Source organism: Falco peregrinus, chromosome 12 (assembly GCF_023634155.1).
Source record: "Falco peregrinus isolate bFalPer1 chromosome 12, bFalPer1.pri, whole genome shotgun sequence".
NCBI classification, from domain to species: domain Eukaryota; kingdom Metazoa; phylum Chordata; class Aves; order Falconiformes; family Falconidae; genus Falco; species Falco peregrinus.
Window position 1 is genome coordinate 14,803,901 of NC_073732.1, and position 15,011 is coordinate 14,818,911.

Here is a 15,011-nt window from a genome sequence, read left to right on the forward strand (position 1 = left end):
TATCAGACCGTTCTTGCCCCACTCACAAGGTCAGGGTCCCCAGCTCTGCTGTTCTACATGATATTACAGGCTTGGCCAGACCATCATCCCACCAGCTTGTGCAAAGTGGTCAGACTGTTCTATCAGTCAAGTCCATTTCAACAGCAACCTCACTGCCAAGGCTGAACTAACAAATCCTCAATGTTAACGGCAGAGCTGTCAAGCTCATTGTCACTGGCAAGTTCTGCAGATGTGATCAGACACTCAAGAAATAGGTATAGATCACGTTTAAGAACAGCATTGTGCGATCTTTTTAGTGGAGTAGTGCCATGGCCTGCAGCTTTAGAAGTACTTGGTAAATTAAGTAACAAGAACTAGATATTTAATCATAGAGTCACAGAATCGTTTGTGAAGTGGTAGATGTTAATGTTTTCTATTTCAGTAGAGATAGTTTTATATTGTAGAAGTTCACTACTATTACATAAGAACTTTTATTGTCTGAAGTATTATTAAAAACATACATATCGTCAACAGATGTCTTTGTGAAAGCCATCTCGACTCCAAAGCAAAGAGATATGTTTGTGTATTACTGTATCTACACTATTATCAGTGTATCTATAGCTATGTATCTTAGGCAATAACATCCTTACCAAGTTATTTTTATTTAATTCTGTAATATTTTATACCACCATTCCTCATTCCTTTTAATTCAAAGTCTAACCCAGTTCCACCTAAACTCTTGAGACAAACAGGCTGCAATTCATAGCGGAAAGGATACCTAGCTAGCTCCAAAACCATGTGTAGAACAACAGTGCAGTAATTCACTTGTGTTTGCCAGAACTGGCTAAGCTGAAGTTTCCTTTGAGTGGATACTTAAAAAATTGCTAATTTTCTTATATACAGGTTAGAATTTAAAGTAGAATTTAGGTGTAGCTTTTTAGAAGCTAAATTAAATTCTAGAAACAGACTTACGCAGAATATCGTGTCAAATACAGGATCATGCTACATTATGAACAATGACCCTGAAAAGCCAGGCTCAGGCTGCCTATAGCTGGGCGTTCGCTGTAAATACAACTACTTACTTGGAATAAGCTTTGGTGTTTCTATGCAGTGCCACATTGTACAGGGGCTTCAGTGGAAATGGGATCAGGTTCCAGCATACTAAGAGGGGAATCAGTGCTTTTTTGTTTGTCAGAAGAATGGTAAAATGGATCACATATTTCCATTCTGAACTTGTATGAAAATAAAATTGAATTTAATCTTGCATATCCCTAGTAAACCCTACTTCATACTCTGTTTTATAGTGTCACACACTGGAAAAAGTGAAAAACAGTTAAAGGCTGGGTCTATGAAATTCTTATAGATTATCTACTGAATACCTTACTTATTTTCTGTGTATTTTAGTTATTCCCAAAATTTATATATTGGCAGTGCTGTGATCCTACATTCAAGCACAGGCCCCAGTAAAGGGGGAGGTATACATACCCTGACAGACACACAATCCCAAGGAGCTTTGCAGCCTAACTGGAGGGTGACAATTGTTAGCATAGGGTTGAAAGCAAAGACTGTTGCTGAACAAATACAAAACTGTGAAGATATTTCACTCTGCCATTAGTTTAAAAAAAATAAAATTGTTTTTTAATTAAAAGTGAGCCAAAAAGCTTCTCTCTCATTGACAATAAGAAAACAAAAAGAGTAGAAAAGAAAATACTGAAAGTTTTTATGTTACGGGTTAGGAACAACCCCACACATGCACACGGAGACTTTCAAGCATCTCCAACTAATATTCTCAAGCAAACTTAAACTTGACCATTTTTATGAAATTGAATTAATAACCACAAATGTTTAGTCAGTGGCCACATAAGTGATTAGCAGCTGATTTGCCACCGTTGACCTTTCCTTCAAAAAAAAAAAAAAAGTGAAATTATGCATTAGAAACCCATGAGATAATTACATGCCCAGAAAAGGAAGACAATGGACTGCATATAGGCTTCCATGAGTTTTGCCTACCTAGCCTGAACTCCTCATGCTTAGTTTATCGCAAGATAGACAAATACACCCCAAAAAAATGCAAAAAAACCCCCACAAAACCCAAACCACCCTAAAAAAACAGACCAGAAACCAAAACAAAAATAGAATAATTTCACAGAAATATAGTATATGTTATAGTAGTGCTATGTATATTTAATTTTGCTGAACACCTATGAAACACTAAGGGATCTAAAGTTTGTTTTCACAAGGTTTTATTAATTTAAGTAGCTTTTTTAAGCTTTTATAAGGATTCAGTTTTGTACTGCAAAAAAACTCCCAAGTATGATAAAAATTTGCAGACCCAAAGCCCTTTCTCTGTGTTAGAGCGCCTATAAAGTGAGGGAATGCGTATGATACGTGGGATACCTGTCAAAGACAGAGCATAAATAAATGTATACATGATGTAATTTCACTTATTAGAGAATTTTTAATGTTGAACCCGAGTTTTATGATATGATTACTCTGGATGGAAATGTAAAGTAGTACGCAGAAAGGCATGCTTTACATTATATACTAGACTGTACTATACAACACTTGTTAAATACAGCAAAATTGTGTGTCTGGGATTCTTGAATTTCTCTGCTTAGAGACAGTAGATATGCACCACTGTTTCAGAAAAAAAACTATCACATTTTAGACAGGTTTCTGTCTAGAATAACTGTGCCAAAAAAAGTAAGCATTTTTCAAGAAACATCTACACCAGACCAATAGTATTTTGAAATACTAAAAATAAACAATCCAAAATAACTTTCAGTAAGGGTTGGGTTAACTTAATCTTCACACCATATGGTTAGATAGTTATTTGTAGGTTTGATGAGGAACAAAAGAACAAAGTACAGAGTCTGACAAGAACACTGGATTCTAAATGAAAATGTAAATTATCTGCACAGCTCATGCCCCAGAAATTCTGAAGTTGCATGTAGTTTTGTTTTGATCAAACAAGGTTTGTGACTCAATATTTTGTTAATTAAAGAAAATTTTAAATGTCTATTGGAAAAATACTGTACTTATTCCTAATAAGTCTAGATAATATTCTATGAAGGGATATGCTTCTATAGTTCTTTTACTTGTGATCTCCAAGCACCTAACTTCAGTTTTCTTGTGGGACTCACCACTCACTAATGTGCATTTCAAATGTTTCAAGAGCTTGACAGATCAGTGCCAAAATGTCAACATTCATTACTGTGATCCACAAGTCCACATCAGATTTAAACGTGGAACTGAATCACGATAGTGTCAAGACACTAGGAAATTATACAGTACATTAAAAAAATAAAAATCTAAAGGCATATTCCAATTTTGACATCTTACCTCCAGCCCAGAAGACAACCGCAAACTTCATGTGCAAGGTAAAATTTTCCTTATACTTCACTGCTTATCTTGGAGCTGTTTAACGGCTAAATTTTCTGTCAAGTTAATTCAAGTATTTTGACAAGGTTATTCCATGACAGAACATGCCTTTCTCTCTCCTGCGATATCATTTGATTGATGATCTGCCTGTATCACAGGAGAAGCTGATCAACACTGCAAAGCTCCATAACTTCCAGCTACAAGCAGATCATCACCCCCAACGTACAAACCTGCACAGAATATTAGTGTGCTCAGCACATGTTAATGAACCCAGTTTCACTTACTGCAAACAAAGTTTACTCGTTTGGCCCAATACAGCCATGGAGGCACAGATATCCAAAAAAACCTACTGTAGATAGGGACATCCTTAAATTTCCCCCACAATGAAATACCTGAAATGCTTGCAGTATTACGTTTACTGATAATACATAATACTGCTATCCGGCACATATATGATATGTGCCACTGCTACACTCCAGCATGCTGCAAATATGCACTAAAATACGCTATGGGTTGTTTTATTTGGCAAAGCCTTGTATTTAATTAACCATGTCTACATTTAACTTTTTTTTCCTACTGTATGTTCTTGTCCCAGCTCACAGAGGATATTTCATGCATAGCTTTTAAGTTCACTATAACAGTGGAGAAAAACACATGGGTAGTGCTAAGGATGCACTTCATAACCACATTAATCCCACATTGTTGTTAAATGTGTGTTTTCACAGAAAACAAAGGAATCTAAGACTTTCTCTATATGGTTTACATTTAGGAAATGTCTGATTTCCCAAAACCATAGTGCGATTCTCTCAGGAGGTCTCTACCAAATTTGAAAACAAGCAAACATTCTTACACACAAGTTCCGAATCATGATTTAAACATTTTTTAATTTAAACTAGACTTCTGGTCTACTATTCATTCTGCTGACTGTGCATTTGACAGGATTTTGCTGGCAGTCATTTCAGTACGTATTCCTCCTTCAGAGTACCTCTAAGTAACAGGAGATAAAATATTTTTTTAAGAAGTAGAGGGAAATCACAAAATACACAGAACAAGAAATATTTGAAGATGGGTCAATGCATGTGTGGTTCCTAGAGCTGCATTACGCACTATTACTTTCATTAAAAGTGGGTAGATTTCAAACTAAGAACCTATCTAAAAGGCAGAAGTTGTCTGGAGGCTCAATATTACTGCAGGCTGTTTGAAAAGTGTAAATCCTCAGGCATTACAAGAATCAAAGTTGCAAGCGTGCATTTAAGTACACTTTAAATCCTTTGATATTCTACATTTTGACTTTCAAATTCCACCTTTTAATAGCAACCATTGCCATTGATTTAGAGAAGTCAAAGCAGTTCTGCAAACATTGGCCATAAACCTGTCGCAGCTGTTCGTGTGAGCAAACACTGCAGTCCAAACACCTCTCCTAAGATTTCTGTAGTGCAGTACTGAAATCTGTTTTATTTCCATCAAAAATGGTATTGCTGTATGGACAGGATTATAAATTGCTAGCCTGTTAATTGAGACTTTACATTTTTAAGATTGGGGAGAGGGGGAAGAGAGAAAAATGCAATCACATGCAACAATACTGAAGAGCTTTAAGAATACAGGGAGCGGTACTGTGGTGAAAAAGAAATTTATCAAACAAGCATGAACACTGGTTGAATCCTGTTCATGCTGATGTCAGCTGGAATTTTACTATTGGCTTGAATGAATAACACTCCGTTCTAAAAAGTCTCACATGCTACCATTAATTTTAGAAACAGAGTAAAAATAGCATCTGAACAATCATTTTATTTCCTCTTGTATAGAGGTTAAAATATAGCATGCAACCACAAGAGAACTATTTGCATCATCATGGCATATGCACTGTGCAATCAGATGGGCAGCTCAGCACAAAATAGATTAAGTCAAAATGACGGAACCAAGAATTTGATCCATCTGCTTGGAAAGGTGGTTTTAAATACCGACAAGAATCTAGAAAATACAAAAGGAAATAAGGTATTTAATTTTCATGCTATGAGGCAGCTTCCTAGCCACCTTCTTTGGTTTTTATAGTGTACAGCACTTCTTCGTAGCATATATTAATCAGGAAATTAACCTGATGTTATTCTGCCTTACTATCAGAGAGTTTGAAATCATTTGCATTAAAAACATGTACAGTGTTGCTTAGTAACAGAGACAGTGGAATAAAGCCATAAATTGGGAGGAGGAAGATGAGGCAGGAGGAAATCATAGCAGCATAAAAACTTTTATTGGCACTTAAGCATATTTTTCCCTGATTGAAGCAGAATTCATGAAGCAATTACAACCCCATGACAAAGGCTGGTAATGATTAGCCCTTAAGAACTACTGTTATTTTCTGACAGTTCAGAAGCTGGTTTTGTTTATTTCGGGAAAGGAAACATCAAATCTTTGGACTATCCAAAACTGAACACACAGATTAGCACCAGCTAATTATCCAGTGCCAGCATTTCATTGAAGCGCCCACTGTGGAATAGAGGACTTATGTAATGATTTGTAATTTTAATTAATTCTTGTCACTCGATCAGGGTTTTTAAAGTAATAACATGTACTTCAGTACCTGGTACTTACATTATGCTGCACAACCATGGAAAATACACAATCCAATTATAGTGAAGGAATTATTGGAGAAAAAGAGTTGTGAAACAATTTTTGTAAATTCATCAGTAAAATGGTGGTGGTGGTGGGTCTTAATTTTTGTTGGTTTGGTTTGTGGGCAGGGGGTGTGCACGTGGAGGGGGTGCATTTATTACAATTGGTTTCTCATTTAGAAAAAGCACAGATCCCATGGTCTGTTGTCATTCTCCATTTCACATGCCTCTTCCAATTAATCTTTTATTTAAGTATAACCCTTTTTTTCCCCAGACAAGGCCCTCTGTCTTAGTATTCTTTAATATTCTTGATCTTTGCTTTGATTTAATCAAATTATTTCAGTAAACTTTGAAAGGTCCAATCCCAACCCAATTGTTTCAAAAAATAGCTCAAAACTTTAGACAACCAGCTTACTCCAAACACCACTTCAGAGCCCACCATCAGCACGTAACCATAAAGCCAGGTAAAAATACAGCAGCCCCCATCCCAAATAACCAGCCACGTCTGTCAAACAAGTATTGCTGGCCACTTTCCCTATCTAGAAGAGGTGACCACCTTCCTGTGCTTATGCCACCAATTTCCACAAGGAGCAGGGTTTTCCCATTCTGCTCTTCCAAGTGAGGGCACAGAGCTGCATGGAGTTGATAGAGAGCCCCACCGGAGCAAAGCGCTCCGATTTCTCTGTTGTCCTCCAAGTGACATGTGTATCCTGTTTCCCCTGCTTTGTTGTTGACCTCCTTGTTATGTCTCACCTTAAAATGAAATGTTATGCAGGCAAGGGAGACAAGTGCATCCATTTGCTCTGCAAATTCATTTGTATATTTAAGATGCTGGATAAACAACAACACAATAAACTGATCTTAACTTAAGAAACTCAGAAAAAAGACAGTTTGTATTTGAGCCATTGGAAAACTAGATATAAATATATATTTAAAAAGAGATCATTTCTTATTACAAAAGTGAGTTTACCTCAGAACCTACTCAGTCATAACTCTGAAGTCAACATGAACCTCTGATTATTTCTTTTTATATAGACCCCTTCCACAGTTTAAATACCCTTTTTGATAGATTATTTTTAAACCTTTTCTGTCATCTCAAGAACAGAAAAGACAGAAGAGGTAAAACTACTTCTCTACAAGGATTGTCATCTACCACATGAAACATGCATTTAGAAGCAAGTACAGAAAGAACTACAAAAGTACAAAGTATTAGAGAAGTACTGATTAGACTCAGGATAACCCTACTTCTGTTTATACATGTAGTCTGCCATTTGATAGAATACATTTCCTCTCAGGCAGCTGTTTTGAGACTAAGAAACCATAATATAATCTTTTAACCACAACCTTTAAAATAGGCTGCTTAGTTTACTACATCGTACCCATCAACCCAGCATCAAGTCCATCCAAAGTCACAACAAATTTCAGGTTTCATTGACAAATTGTTAAATACTTCCCAGTTTGCCAAATTTTCCAAGAAATACAAAACTCCATAAAAAAAATGCTGCTGTGAAAGACAATTCTGTGCAAAGTTAGATACACAAATAAAAATAAATCAAGCTAAGACATCGCCCCATGTGATTTCCTGAGGGAGAATACCCCATAGGATTTCCCTAGCTGGGAACAAAATAATAAGAGACAATCTGTGAATTAATGCTCAAATCCAAACATAAGGACTTTATACACCAGAAGAATCACTTTTATCCCCCCTAAAACTTTTTAAAAAATGTAAGTACTGTTATTTATCAGCTCCCTAGAGAAAAATATTTGTGGTTTTCTTTTAAAAAATGATGAAGCAAAACAGATGCTGCAGTGCAGAGAGCACAGCAAAACAAGGAACAGTTGTTCGCTCGCTCTCCAGTGTGCCATCCACATTATTTGCAATCATGCAAGACCTCATTAGTCCATGTGCTGAGCCAGGATGCAGCCCTACTGCCTTGGGAGCCACACACGTGCAACTGAGATCAGGATTTGGCCACATACTTTCTTTCCGGGCCCAACAAGCATGATCCTCGCAATATAAATTCTTACAGATGCATGGACAAACCGGCCACAGCGTAACTTCGCTGCTGGCAAAGCTCACGTTCCCTGCATTGGATACGGCTCACAGAGAGCACGTTTGCTTCTCACCAGGACACTGACCAATAAAATATGAAATAAGACTGCCTGTTCACTTCATTTATCAGCACAAAGGGCAAGGATCTCTTAGTAATTCTGTCACATCAAAGCCCACCAAACAACCAGCTTACCCCAGAAAATGGTTCTGTCCTCTCACTGCTGGGCAGCCAGTGGCCACCAAGGCTGCAGCTTTAGTCCTGTGGCCTGGCACGAGCCTGCAGCCGAAGGGGAATGTGCTTACACCAATCTTCCACTCCCCACAGCACAAGGAGTTTGTTTTCCACCCAGCACAGGGCTCACAGAGACCCCAGCCCAAACAAGTGCCCACCACAGAGGGGAGACAGCCTGAGTACTAAGCCCTCCCAGCCTGCTGCAGCCTGGCTCCTAAGAAGGCCACCTCAGGACCCTGAGAGGATGCCTTAATGAGTCTGACAAGCACCACCTGAGAGAGCTACCTCAGGGCTCTGAGAGGGCACCTTCACAACCTGAGGGCCTTAACAGCCCTGACCAGCACCACCTGTAATGTCTCTGCCCTACCCTTGGCCCAGGACCCGGGTTCAGCCCAGCCTGGAGCCGTCTGTCCCAGCCCCAGTGACATTCAAGGACTCTGGTCTCCATCCCTGTCCCAGCCCAACCTACCCCCTGCCTACCCCCATGTGCACGGCCCTGCCTGGCCGTCCTGGGCTGTGTCTGGCCACGGGGCCCTCACCAGGCCCATCCTGAAAGAGGAAAGCTGAGAAGTTTGAAATTATTCTGGTCGTGGTCTCTGGGGCCCAGAGCCAGCTGTAGTAGAGACCAGGATGTAAAAGTTTTCCACACTTCAGAATTCGTAATGAGGTGGGGGCTTTGGCTGGGATTGCCAAAATTATTTCATTCTGTTTTAGCATCTAGCAGCTTTTTAAGACGGCGTCTCCCCTGGGGGCAAGCCTGAGTTTAGTTGGAGATTTAAGGTGATTTAAGATAAACCAAACATTTCTCCTAAACCTAGTCCACCTGATAAGCATTAAAAAACCAGGCAGGGAAGAAATGTGTAGCACAGTCTGGCTTGGCTTAGTGATAAACCCCCTCAGCAGGCAGGTCCAGCAGGGCGCTCGCAGCCCTGAACCTGTAGCTCCGCTCCTTGACCATTTTCTTCTGTGCTCGTTAGACCAGAAACCAGACCATTTCCACGTTTCAAAGTTCAACCAGTTTTATCCATACATTAACAGTTTTTTGTCAAAATGTTACCATTTCCTTTTGCAATGCCTATGAGGGGAAATGTTGGCATCAGTAGCCTGGAAAATTTTAAGAACAGGTGGTTTGGGCAGCTACCGGGCATGGCACAGTTTATCCAGCTTTGGGTCAGAGCGGTGGACTAGCTAACTCGTGAGGATCTTTCCAGCAATTCAGAGGCTACTTCTGAGGCAGACAGCAAAGTGATGGAATAACTCACTTATCAGACATCAGCTCTGGATTTCTTAGTTCTTGCTGCAGTTCATAACAGCAGGCAAAGTCACTGCCATTTATTAGAAACAGGGCTGGCCTTGTGCTAAGGTCGCGGTTCGTGATACCAACAACATTAATACACAGTAGACAAATAAGTCTGTGATAAGCTCGGAACAATTAGAAAAGGCCTTGGCAGAGCTTCAGCACAATTGGAGATGGTTTTTGGCTTCTTGTCCCTTGGGATGGTGTTCCTCTAATAGGTGGTGTGTCACAGGAAATCTTTAAGAGCAATACTCTTGAACTACCCCTGATTCTTTCAGAACTTGCCGTCTTTCCCACCAAACAGCTTACAAACTCTCATAGCAAGATATACAGTACAAACATGGCAGGAGGGACTCTGCTTTGTGCTGTTATTTGTACATTCTAAAAGAGGCATGAGTCACAGTGACTTATATTTATGATGAACCATTTGTATTGTGAACAGGTGTGCTTTACAAGGTTCATCATTTTCCCTGCAGAGCTTGTAAAACCTTGGAAACACTGATGCTAGAGACCTGAAAAAAGTATAAAATTCTTCAAACCTTGCAGATTTGCAATGAAGAATGTTCTTAGATTAAAAAAAAATGTGATTTATTTGACTCTACATGTAATATGTAACTCCATTCACTCCTCCAGCCCTAAAAACCTGGTCTAGCTGGCAAACAAATCAGAAATTACTCCTTTCCGGATCCATACAAGAGTTATAAACAACAATCTGAAAGAATTTACTTCTGAATGATATTGAAACAAGACTTCAGGGGATCTAAGACAAAAAAAAAGTAAAAAAAAGATTTCACTTCTGTTATTTAGAGAACTTCAATTTTTCTTTTAAAATAAACATTTTTTTCCTTTTTCTCAGCACTTCATAACTGCAAGGCTACTTCTTAACAACACAATTACATTTTTCCTAAATGGGCACAAACCTTAAACAGCTATTTTATTAATATGCAATTTGGGACAAATGGGAGGGAAAAGCAAATAAGTACCCAAAATATTAAGCGTTAATGCAACTTCAAAAAATCAACTTGTAACATTATATAGCCCCCTGTAATAATCTGCAAAGAGCTCCATACAGCTTCATCTTTGTGACTGCATGGGATTGTGGCCTAAGTCAGCATTTCTCAAATGTGGTCCCTAGGAAGCAGAATCTTTCCTCCAACTTGCCAGATGCTAAACTGCATTAAAAGAAGTGTAACATACATTAAACCCTTTTTCCATGTAAGTAATTGCTTCTGTAATGCTAGAAAATTATGAAAGGAATGAAGGTCAGCACAATTTCTGAATGGGTGGAAACAGACTACACAAGGCAATCTTTTTCTAACCATGTGGCCTAGCCCAGAAACAAGCTTAAGAACTCCTGATGCAGGTCTATTTGCAATGCAAATTTTTTATTTTTTTTTTAATGCTTTGTGTTTGTCAGGGTGCTTATATATGCTTCCATAGTTTGTTTGCATTATTCAAGTCTCCTAGCCTTCTGGCTGACTGCAGTTCCTCAGGGCAGAGTGAATTATAAAAGAAAAATGGTATAAATCAAAAGTCCATGTATATTACACTGTGGGGAAAAAAAATATAAAGAAACACCATGCTCTTGCCACCTAACTCTCAATTATAGAAAAATAACATCAGTGAGAAAATTACTACTTTCATAATTACTCCTCTCAATAACTGTTTTTTGAAATCCCATTAAAAGCTCTCAGAGTGCATTTTAAACTTTGAGGCAGTGAAGTAAATCAAAGTATGTGAATGTTTATTCTTTCTTATTAAGGAAGCTGCACGGTATTTGACAGCTACAGGCAATGTGAATTGTGTGAAACTTGTAGGATCATAACAGCAATAAACTTGAAGCAGTATGTGTCTTGATAGATTTAAATACAAAATAAGAATGTAATGTTGCCAGTTAAATGGATTGTGGTGTTTTTCTCTCCTTCTCAGGCCAAGCATGCAGTGTTTTAGACAAGAAACAAAAAAGCCCAATGGTTAGAAAGGAAAACGGTATTTCTTGTAGTCATGAAAATGCAGCTCCCCCGTGTTTTAACCAAACTGTATTTGGGAGGGGTGGGGGGAATAATTTTAAAACAAAGCCTGAATTAAAGAGGTAGGAGGTAGGACATGGTTAAATGGATTAGATCACCTCTGGAACACAGACTTTCACCAGGAGCATGTGTATTGCTAAACATCAAATCTTCAATATGGAAACACTTCTATGGGTACAAATAGATCAGAGGCAGGGTTAATAGATGACACTCTCTCTTTAACAGAGAGATCAATTATAGAGAGACTAAGAAAACCTTTTCTTTTGTCATTCTGTGCGTTGAACAATGAGTCCAGCAGCATATCTGTTTCCTATAAGGCATGGGTATGTCTGCTAGAAGTAAATGTGGAAAGAATGTGATCTCTTAGTATCACTGGCCCAGCCTTTGCAATGAAAAACTCATAGAGAAGCAAAATATCAAGGAAGATGTTCTGCCTGAAAGCACAAGTTCCTCCTCCAAAGCAACATCTACCCTTTGCTTTGTCAATTTTCCAACAACAGCTGCTAGTTATCTGTCATATTAATATGCTTTCAATATACTGTGCTTGAAGCAGCTGGATCAACTTGAAACCAATTTGGAAAACATGTTTATAGAGAAAGACAAAGGAAATGACCTGTAACATTGTAGACACAGTATGTTCCACATGAGAGCTCCATCAGTTGAGTTTTTACCAATTCAGTTGTTTTATTATCATCCAAGGTCTCCAATTTTCATTGTGCTGCTGTTACTGTCTGGGATGTCTCTGACTTCCAATCTCTCTTCCCAATATTTTCTGTGGTTCTTTGGTCCCAGAGGAAAAGCAGCAGTAAAAACAGACATCTAAGTGAACAGTTCCACCACACATTCCTGTGCATCTGCAGCAGAGTGCAATGACTAAACTAGGATTTGCTTACCTAGCAGGTGTGTGAGAAGAATGAACAAGCAGGTATTTCCTTTCTTTTGTGGCTATGAAGAAACTAGAATGATCTTCAAAGAATAAGTTCTACCAAATGGTTCAAAAGAAATAGTTTTTCTTCCAAGCAACTTCCCTGCAAAATGTGATGAAGCTTCCTTGTAACAAAGTGATCCAGCTCCCACCCACTCACCACTCATGCCATCAGAATTTAGTGAAATACAGGAGTCAGACAGAACACAGTTTTAACTATTTTGGATGTTAAGAGTCACATTGTAGAATGTAATGAAGGAGGACATTGATGAAAAGAGCATTCTCTCATCTTTCATTCTGCATAAAATTTTTTACTTGATCTAGAATTATTTCCAGTAAGGCAAACTAGTCACTTTTGTTTCATGAACTTTGAGGTTGAGAATGTAAATCTGAAAAAACAAAACAAAACAAAAAATCAAACAAAACCCCAAACCAAAACCCCACAAACAAACATTTTTCCTACAAGTGCTGTATTATTATTTTTTTTTTCACTTTTCATAATGAAATATATACGCACCTTTAAACAGATGTTTGATAAAGGAAGTACTCAAGGCCCATTGCTCTCACTTGGTACCAATAATTGTGAATGTTTTGGTTGTTTTTGCATTTGAATTCTCAAGCCTAAACTCAAAATCTCCAGGAAATTTCATTTATGTATCCATGTGATTTTAAAATGGAAGTCAGAAAGCAACCAGTGGCACTGCTCATTGAGGTAATGAGCTATGCAAAGTGTCAGTTAACTAGAGAAAAGATTAAAGCATAAGACTGACTGAAGCACTCAGCCCTGCATGTTCTCTATCAGCTGATCAAGTTGCTGTTCTGCAGAAACAGACTTGTTTCAGTTGTGGTCAAGAACAAGCTGATCATAAGCATCTGGTGCAATGCCATCACGGAAAAGCCATTGCAATGCTACAATGTGTGACATGAAGTGCTGTCAGGAGTTAGGAAAGCACTTTGCTATTAAGCAAAGTCTCCAGTGGTTCCTCCTCTGGAATGCTAGTTTGGTTACCTACAGTTAGAAGCAAGACTTGAGAATGAAACAGCACAGAGCAAGACAGTGAGGAATGGAGTGCACGCCTCTTAAAAAGGGCTTCTTTAATCCAGCAAATACTTCAGTTTGTTTAGTCTAGCAAAATAAAATCTAAGATGACATAGGATTATTCCTCATAAATACATCACAGAAACAAAAATGAAGCTTTTCTAAAGCTAAGGGATAATGCTGATACATAAATAATTGAGAATCAGCTTATCTTGAACAAATTAAGGTTATAAATTAAAAGGCAGTTTCCAACCATCAGAAGCGTGACGATCAGAAACAGTTTTCCAGCAGTAGTAGTGGGGTCCCTGGGCTGAAGAGACCTAAGGTGGCACTTGATATGTTTGTGAACAGAGTAACAGTGTGACGCCTGAGCAAGCAAGGAGCAAACCTGGTTTTCAAGCACAAAGATCTTGTTCCCCTGGCAAACTGCATTACACAGCTCCTGGTCTTGATACATTCATTAAACTGGAATGTCAAGAAAAATAGATACAAGACCAAATTTAGTGTACAGTGAACATCTTGGTGGTCTATAAATTTAAATTTTTTTCTTGCTTTTACTCTGTTCTGGCAGCTTAAGGGAGCATTTATTTAAATAATATTTAGACATACAGTAAGTAAAGTGAGCACACATACCTTGCAGGGTATCTGAGCATGTAAATATAAAATCTTTACTAATGACAACCAAATTTTTTAGATTGAACTGCATCTACTAATAAATCGAAAGCCTGCTGATAGTGCAGTAGAGATAGAACGAGACTTTTCTAATTCCAGTCTCCCTATCGTCTCTTATGCTCAACCTGGCTTCCCACTTTTTTTTTATCATACCTTCAAAATTTCTTATCTCTGTTTTACATCTGATCAGCCAGGAGATAAAGAAAATCTGGGTAGAACTCAGCAGCCTCAGTTTTTAAAGACTGTTTCTAACTTCTGTTCAGCACGTTGGTTGAACTGCTTTGCCATCCAATTTGAAACATTGCTTTTCCATGACGCTGCTGATACCTTGATGCCAAATCTTACATAAAATATTTGCTTTCACAAACAGCATTTTTTCAGCTCAGATATCCTCATTTACTGATAGGAAAGCTCTCAGTCAGAGTAATTGTCTCACTTCTGCCATATTATAGAACAGAAATGCAGAGAGAGCATATTACAGCAACCTTTAATATATCAGTTTCAGCAAGCATGTTGTTACCCTGAATCTGCAGAAAAACCCGCAGCAAGCTTGCATCAGGACTTAAGCTAGCAAATCTGCATTGCTTTGCCTGTGCCACACAGCCTCATGAGCTCAAGAGCCTGAAATATCAGGCAACACTGCTCCATGCTCCATTTGTTAGTGCCAAGGGTTTGAATGGGTTTGGAAATGTCAACAGTCCAACAGACCCCTATAAACATTACCGAGCATGAAAGTACAAACAGCAACTCCCCTTGAGGACATCTGGGGGCTTTCTATCTGTAAAAAGTCTTAG

General features: G+C 38.4%; 1 protein-coding gene across 1 annotated transcript in view; it reads left to right on the plus strand.

Moving 5' to 3' along the window:
- CPB1 (carboxypeptidase B1) overlaps positions 1 to 15,011 on the plus strand; it is a 66,784-nt gene that overhangs the window by 21,545 nt on the left and 30,228 nt on the right. The gene's annotated exons all lie outside the window — the stretch shown is intronic.